Genomic DNA, 8,902 nt, shown 5'->3' with positions numbered 1-8,902 from the left:
AACCCTTAGTTTTATTACATGTGTGGCCAGCTCAGCTGCAGGCCATGGACTATCTGTGTTCAACCTCTGAAACCTCAGAACCACCCTGCCCTTAGCCTCTGCTGCCACTTTCTCACCTGCTCAGGGGAGGCAGGGATATGGGGGTCTCCACTCCTCCAGGACAATGCCGCGTGGTGCTGCCCAAAGCCGTCAGACTGTACAGAGTGACCAGGTAATTAGGACCCGTGGATCTAAGCAGAGAGGATGGCGGCAGTCCCCACAGTCATAGAAGAGAAAACACACACATAGCATACTGGGGACCCACACTGGCACACATTAGGTCCTCATTTTCCTTCCCTGTCTCCGAAAGAGGAAGGAAAAGCCACCCTTTACCCAGAAAACTAGTTTGGCCCTGGATCCACCTCCCACCCCCACTCCCCACGACACAGTTCTTCCAGGTAATACCTGCCAGTTGCGTCTTCTCTCACATAATTCAAAATTTTTAAGAGCCTGGACTCTGCAGCCAGGCTACCTGGGTTCGTGCCATTTGCTAGCTGGATGACCTTGGGCAATTTACTTATCCTTTCTGAGCCTCAGTTCTTTCATCTGTACAATGGTACTTCTTGGGGGTTTCGTGATGATTTTTTGAGGTTGTGTACGTGGCGCAGTTCTGTTGGTTCCTTAAACATGCCGAGAGATTCCCACCTCTAGGCCTTTGCACCTGCTGTTCCTTCTACCTGGTTTGCTCGTCCCGGATCTTGGTGTGGCTGTCTCGTTCACCTCATTCAGGTGTCTGCTCAAATAGCATCTTTCAAGGATGACTGACATAATAAATGTCTCTCCCCTGGCCCCCTCGTTCATTCACTAGTTATTGCATTCCCTGTTTTTGTTTTTGGGTTTGTTTGTTTGTTTGTGGTTTTTTTTTTGTTGTTGTTTTTTTTCTTTGTGTGTGTGTTTTTTTAAAGATTTTATTTAACACAGGAACGGAGAGGGTCAGCAGAGGGAGAAGCAGAATCCCCACTGAGCAGAGGGTCTGATGCTGGCTTCAATCCTAGGACCTTGAAATCGTGACCTGAACCGAAGGCAGACACTTAACCAACGGAGCCCCCCAGGTGCCCCTGCACTCCCCGCGGAGTATTCTGGGTGGCACGCACCACTCCTGCGTTTGTGAGCTTGTGTATTGCCTTTCTCTCCCACTAGAAGGCGAGATCCTAGTGAGGAGACCCTCTCATTCACCCCTGTATTCCCAGGGCCTGCTGTGGCTCCATAAATATTTATTGGATGAATTTGTAGAATGAATGAGCTACATGGAGACTGCCCCGCAGGTCACTGGGAGGCGGGGGGAGGGGACTTTGTCAATCCTGGCCAGTGAGAAGTTGTCCAAGAGGCAACTCTTAAATCAAACACGCACACGTACACACACACCTGTTCTCAAGGAAAAGCACTTCATTCTCAGAGACTTTAAGTCCATTTTCAGAAAGGCGACTTGTTTCTGGACCACCGCATGTGGTGTGCCCACCTGCCGCTGGAGCTCCTGGACCAGAGCGGGCTCTCTGTGGTTCCGGGGGGCGATGGCAGCTCTGAGCAGCCTGAAGATCAGGAACCAGAGGCTGGGTCTCTCAGTGTATAAAAACCAGGGCCCATTTCAGGACCATCAGCTTCTTGGTAGCCATTCCTGAGCCACCTGTCTTGGAAGAATCTTCGAAATTAAGAATGTGTGTGTTTGTTTGTGCCTTTTCTTTCTGGGGCCATTTTACTCATTGGACCAGACTTCCCTCTGATATGCAGTGGGAAGTAGTGTGAAGGGATCTCTATTTCCCTGCAAGCACCCCTCCGTGACAGATCAGGTATTAAAAAAGTATAGTAAGGATGCCTGGGTGGCTCAGTCGGTTCAGCGTCTGCCTTCAGCTCAGGTGATGATCCCGAGGTCCTGGGATCGGGTCCCATATCTGGCTCTTCGCTCAGTGGGGATTCTGCTTCTCCCTCTCCCTCTGCCTGCTGCTCCCCCTGCTGCATGCTCTCTCTCTCTCTCTCTGTCAAATAAATAAAGTCTTTTAAAAAAGTATAGTAAATATTCTCTGTCTCTATCACCATGGGGAGCAGAGAAGATGGTCTTCCTGGTGCATCGTACTAAGACTGCTGCTGAACCTGCCAGACTTCTGAGTCTACATTTCCGGGGTTGAGTGTCTTCAGGAGACACATTCAGACCCAATTTGCTTTTTTTCCAAACTCACAGACTATGGAGGAATAGCCATAAATTGCAGCAAAAACAGCACCTCCATCCTACGAGGGTATCACATCATTTATTGATCGGAAATTTCATTGAGCTCTAATTTATGATCTAAGCCTTTAAAACACTTACTCCAAAACAGTTTATATTCATTCCTTTGAAAATGGGATATTACTGCCAAGTCTTTTTTAATCGATCTTGCTTCCCTAATTTTCTGCAAATATTTTAAGTTTCACAGGGGGTTAGTTAAAATTTAAATGCACTCAGGCAAAGATAGTGTTAAGTTTCGGCCAGTAGATGGCAGCAAGTTTGAACCTGGCCTGGAAACCAGATTTTCTTGTTTGATGTAGCACAGTAAAGGCTTACAGGCAAAGGGCTGGGTAAAAGCAGGAGCCCCATGTGGTCTCCAGTCATAGTCTTGATGAGCATCTTTCTAACGTCCATTCGGGTCTCTAAGTTTGATGGTGTTTATCACGCAGTGTAAATCGAAAACCATGTCGTGCCAGGTGGGGTGGTCGCGGTAGACAGGGTTTCTGCCATGTTAAAGGTATGTTTTAGCATGAATCCTTAGCTTATCATCCCAATGCAGATCATCTCTAAATGATTTTTTAAAAAGATTTTATTTATTTATTTGACAGAGAGAGAGCGCACAAGCAGGGGAAGCAGCAGGCAGAGGGAGAGGGAGAAGCAAGCTCCCTGCTGAGCAGGGAGACCGATGCGGGACTCGATCCAAGGACCGTGGGATCCAAGGACCCTGGGATTGTGACCTGAGCCAAAGGCAGACGCTAAACTGACTGAGCCATCCAGGCGTCCTTCTAAGTGATTTTTTTTTTTTAAAGATTTTATTTATTTATTTGACAGAGATAGAGACAGCCAGCGAGAGAGGGAACACAAGCAGGGGGAGTGGGAGAGGAAGAAGCAGGCTCCTAACGGAGGAGCCTGATGTGGGGCTCGATCCCATAACGCCGGGATCACGCCCTGAGCCGAAGGCAGACGCTTAACCGCTGTGCCACCCAGGCGCCCCCCTTCTAAGTGATTTTTAAAAGCAGGTATATTATTGAGGTGCAAAGCAAAGGTGTTACGAGGCGGTATACAAAGTATTCTCATTTCAGCATGCCTGACAGCTCCAAATGGGTGCATTCACCAAGGATGAAAAGCAGGTTCCTTGCCTCGCTAAAGTGAGTTCACCAGTTACGAGAAGAAAATTTTGTTTCTGGAAGGTTCGATCATATCTTAGAAATGAACAAACAAATTTTTATGACACCCTGGGCTGAGTTGATTAATGGGTAGTGAGCATGGACAGGCCTGGAAAATGTTTGACGGGGTAGTAAGAATTTGTCTTGTCTTAGAAATCTATCTTTAGGGTTTGTTTATGTAGTTGGAGACTCAGAAATGAGGCTGCCTTCCCATCAGTCAGCATGCTGTTCTGCTGTGTTTCCTTCGGCCTAGCAGGGGAGCGAGGAGGATTGCAAAGGAGAGAAGGTATTTCTCACAGGTCCGTGACACAGGGCGGCGAGACAGCCAGGCTCGTGCTCCCATTTTGTGTGATGCTACCGCACCATCCTAAGCCCCGTTGATTGGTCCGGCATGGACGTCCAATGCGGTGGTTGTCAATTCACTGGGGGCTCAGTTAGGAAGAGCAGGTGTCCGAAGCATGGCAGCCAGAAAATGGGTGAGTAGGGATGTGCAGAGGCCCAGGCAACAAGCACCAGAGGGAGTGGGCTGGAGCCCATGTGTTTGGAACAGTAAAAAGGAGATGGGCACTTGGACTGGAGCAAGCTCAACCTATCCCAACTTTTCCTTGATAATAAGAATCACCCAGGATGACGGGGTGGGGGTGTGCTTATTAAATATACAGAGAACTGGGTCTCTCCCCAGAAACTCTGATTCAGGGAGTCTGGGGTATGAGTTTCTTTATTTCTAACAAGCTCCCACAGGGTACTGATAGGCTAGTCCTTGGACCACACCTCAGGTAACAAGGGCTTAAACTCCCTTTCAACTGGAAATTCTACAATGGCTTCATGTCCCTTTGTATGTAGTAGGGAAAAGAAGATGGACACCACCATTTCCCTAGGGCTGTCCTATGGCGGTCTTGTGCTTGACTCTACAAAAGCTATCACATTTAATGCTCTTGACACCCAACCTTGTGACCGTCTTATAATTCCCACTGTACTGAAAATGAAAGTGAGGATCAGAGAGGTTAAGTAACTTAACCAAGGGGGAATGGTAAACAGGTGAAGGTTTTGGGATTCAAATCATCATCAGACTCTGATGATCGTCTGATGAGCAGATGCTCATTAAGTTCTTAAAAATATTTTTAAAGATTTATTTTTTTATTTATTTGAGAGTGGGGGGGAGGGGCAGAGGGAGAGGAAGAATACCCAAGCAGACTCCCCACTGAGCGCAGAGCCCAGCTTGGGACTCCATCTCACTACCCTGAGATCAGGACTTGAGCCGAAACCAAGTGTTGGATGCCTAACCGACTGAGCCACCCAGGTGGCCCTCAATGCTCATTAATTAATTAAACTAATTCATTAATCCAAAAAGAATTACTAAATGTATCTATGAACTTGGCCTTGTATGAGGCGTTAGGATCTAAGAGTCAAACAGATGAGGCTCTGGTGCTCATGGAGCTTAGAGTTTAGCGGGACAAACGATGTTGAAGTGGGAAATGACATCAAGAGTGAAAACAGATCCCCAAAACTGCCGCTTGTCACTGTGTCCATTGCTGCCACCCTGGTCTATGTCTCCCTCTTCTCTTGCCTAGAGGACTGCAACCATCTCGTCCCCTCATCTGGGGCACTCCTCCCCAGATCTTGATGTGGCCGGCCCCTTCCTCTTACTTAGGTTTCAGCTCTAATGTCACCTGCTCCATTAGGCAGCATATTGTAAAAGTGCAGGTAAGGGTGCAGACTGTCTCAGCAAGACCAGGCTGCATCCCAGCTCCTCTACTTCCCAGCTCTGTGATACAGGGCACGTTACTTGGCCTCTCTGAGCAAGAGTTTCCTCCTCTGTAAAAGGGCAGGGATAGTACCTCCCCCAAGCTGCTGTGAGGATCAAATGAGCAAATCTATGTGAAGTACTTAGAATAGTGTTGGTCACGGGGGAAGCAGCGAGGAGGCTTCTGGTTCTGTTATTCCCTGACCACCTGACCTAATTGTAACCCACCTCCTCTTATCCACATATACGGTGTCGTCCTCTTTTGTTTCCTTCATAGTCCTTACACAGAACCACTGTGTGTTTACTCTTGTGTTGTCTGTCTCTGCACCTCCAGGATCTAACCCAGAAACCTGAGCATTGTCCATGTTTCATGTGTCTCTAGGTCCTGGACTTGGCATGTAGCAGGTTCTCAATAACTCGTTACCAAAGGAATGAATGAATGAACAGAGAGTCTGGGTTCCGTGGCAGAACAGAGCTGTGTCCTCCAGCCCATGCCAGGCAGTCAGGAATGGTTGCCTTCTACGCATCATGATTTCACCCAACCATGTGCTTTATCTGCAATATGGAAGCTACAGCTTTGCCATGAAGAACAGAGGATGGAAAGAAATAGGTGGGCTTTGTTGGTGTCCATTGACCTCTTCCTTGAGTACTTTGAGCCTTCCTGGAAAATCTTTCAGGGCTTTGAGTCCAGAAGTCAAAACTCGAAGAACATGTAGTTATCAAAGGTTAGGCCCGGCAGCCTGTCTTGGGTCACGCTGGTCCGTGTCATACCCTTGACATTATATTTAAACATGGATTTTTATATTTAATAAACAAAAGGGCCCTGAGAGATTCTCTGGAGCCTTGTGCTAACATTAATCATCTTTCCGAACACATGCTGCCATTTGGACTGGGGACCTGGCCAAACTTTCTGGGAGGGCTAGGAGGGGGAGAAGTCCTCATACACCCAGCTAGAATTGCCAACCCATGCTTCAGCTTTTTCAGAGCAGATGATAGAAGGAAACAGATGCATAGCTTTTGCCAAGCCCTTCTCTCAGTACTTAAAGCCTCACCCCTGCCCAAATCAGCTATATGTTGGGGTCTGCCCCACCCTAGGCTGCTAGGACTGTGAAATCGGGAGATCTAAAAAAAAAGTGTCCCCTGTTTGTAAAGGCCTTTCTCACCTGCTAGCTGATTCCTGAAATCCTAAAAGCAAAGCCTCTCTTCCCACAAAGAGATGGTCACTTGAAAAGCACATACATTTGGGAGGGGAAGTCTGTAACCGACATTCAGTCTGAGAGGTGAGAGGTTGACCTCAGACCTTTTAGGCTGAAGGGTTCTGATAGGGGGAAGACAGAGGCAAAGGAGGGGAGCCAGAGAGAGAGGTGGTAGGCAACAAGGAAAGGGCGCTGTGTCAGTCAGCCATTGCTACAGTAATGCTGCGTAAGAAATCAGTCAAAGCTCAGTGACATGTGTTAAGCATTTATTTCTTGCTCAGGCGTCGGTTGGTCGGCTTGGGCTCGGCTGATCTGTGCTAGGCTCTGCTCATCTCGGTTCCAGATCTGCCCGTGTGTCTGCCAGCTTTCTTGGATGAGCTGAGGAGTAAATGCAAACACGTGATGCTTCTTCAGTCTTAGGCTCAAAACTTGCTCACCGTCACTGTCCCTCTCCCAAATTCTTTTGGCCAAAATAAGTCACACGGTCAGTCCCAATATTGAGGGGGTAGGGAAGGGCATGCTTCCCAGGGAGGAGCTGGTGGTGTCAAGAGAAAGAATATTTCCTGAATGGTAATTTAAACTTCCACAGGCAAGCTGGGTGTTGAAGGCATTTTGCCCACCTCACAATATGCCGCACTCGGCGGTGATCCCTTTCAGTTTCACAGACTGCGGACATTGACTCCAAATGGTGCTCAGGGTCTTTGGGTCACGGTAACCCTCTCATGCACCAGAATTATAGTCTGCAAAGGACTCCCCTCTCCTCACTCTTCCTCCCCTTTCCACCACTCACTCCAAATGCCAGGATTCCAGGCCCCACTTCTCTATTTCTTTGGGCTAAAGTTGATCAAATTCCATTTCCTTCTCTAGGCCTTTTTTTTTTAGATTTTTATTTTATTTTATTTATTTGAGAGACACAGAGAGAGAGAGCGAGAGAGTGCATGGGGGGGGCAGTGTAGGAGCTGGGAGATAAGCAGTCTCCCTGCTGAGCAGGGAGCCTGAGGGGGGACGCCAACCCAGGACCCCAGGATCATGACCTGAGCGGAAGTCAGATGCTTAACCAACGGAGTCACGCAGGCGCCCCTTCTCTAGGGGGTGTGTGGCGGGGACAACACCACCATCCTCCTCCCCAATAAAAAAAACCTTATAAAAATGAGGGGTAAGAGGGCCAGGAACTGGAGTTTCAGACTCACTTTAACGAGATTATCTTTCCCATAAGAAATTCAATAATAAAGTCTATTTTCATAGTTAATAAGTGTAATTTGTTATTGCCAAGGTAAAAATAAGAAATTGACAGATCAAAACTGACAGCAACTGGGCGGCCTAAGCACATTTTGCCATGTGGCCCGAGTGCGCATGCGCGGCGCCTCTCCCCTGTGGCTTCCCTGTTGCGCTGTGCCCGCGGCTTGGCAGCCACTTAGGGAAACAAGAGGCATGGGGACGGTCCGGGGCTGCAGGACGCAGGGGCAGCGTTTTTCCTCCTCTGGTGGCACTGGTTCTTGACTGCGGTCGGTGAGACCGGCAGGCCTGCCGCCCATCCCCGCCCCTTGTCAGCCTGCGGGACCCAGTCACACTGTGCACACTCACCCGGTGGGAGGGACGCGGAGGCACGGGAAGCTGCCCCGGGTTGGGCGAGAAACCGGGGTGAGATCGCGCGTGTTTACTGCTAAGTCACTGGGGTGTGAAGGAGCCTCGGAAAGACGGAAAGACGTAGCAACGCTGACTTCCCAGTTTTATGGGGAATAAAGAGCCTGCTGAGTCCGCGTTTAAAGTATCAGGGGGCGGGGTAGGGAAAATGATAGAACTATCCCATGGGATCCATTTCCCCCTGGCTTTAGTTCCAGTGGCGTGGGGGCTCGTGGGTGTCATTCAGCCCTGTGCAGAGGACACCGGAGCCATTGAGAGGGCACCAGACCCGCCCTGCTGGTGCTTTGGATCGAAAGGTGGAGACAGGAACAGCAAGCAAGCAAGGTTTGCAAATGCGAAGCAATGCGGCACAAAGTCTCCCTGTGAGGGGTCAGATGCAGGGGTGGGGATGAAGGGAGGGGTGTCAGATGGGGGGGGTCAGATGTCAGGGAGTCAGATGGCGGGGGTCAGATGTCTACAGGAGATTCTTTCCTCTGCCTTTGACCACATTACCTCCTGGTGGGTCCCAGCCTGTGACAGCCTCTGCACACCAGCTCATGGGCAGGGCCTGCGGTGAGGTCAACAGGGAGTCAAACCTAAAGACCAGAAAGCTCCAGAACAGAGATTCTGAAAGTGCACCCTATGAGCCATCACAGAAATACCACCGGGGAGTTTGTTAATAATGCCTGTTCCCGAGCCCACGCCAGCCCCCAGGGATGAGGCCAGGAATCTGAATTTGTATCAAACTCCTCCCATGTTCTCCTACAAACTAACGTTTGAGAACACTTTATTCCATTCACTTTTTTACCAGGGGGTCTCTGCAATATTGCCTTGGGCTGGGAAAGTGGTGACGTTTACCTGGGTACGAGGACCTACACTTTCCCAGGGCAGGGTAGAGTGGCATCTGGGTGCTTAGAATGGCAAATGCCAAGCT

This window comes from Ursus maritimus, unplaced genomic scaffold (genome assembly GCF_017311325.1).
Source record: "Ursus maritimus isolate PB19 unplaced genomic scaffold, ASM1731132v1 scaffold_8, whole genome shotgun sequence".
Lineage (NCBI taxonomy): Eukaryota > Metazoa > Chordata > Mammalia > Carnivora > Ursidae > Ursus > Ursus maritimus.
Note: the sequence above shows the minus strand (reverse complement) of the source record.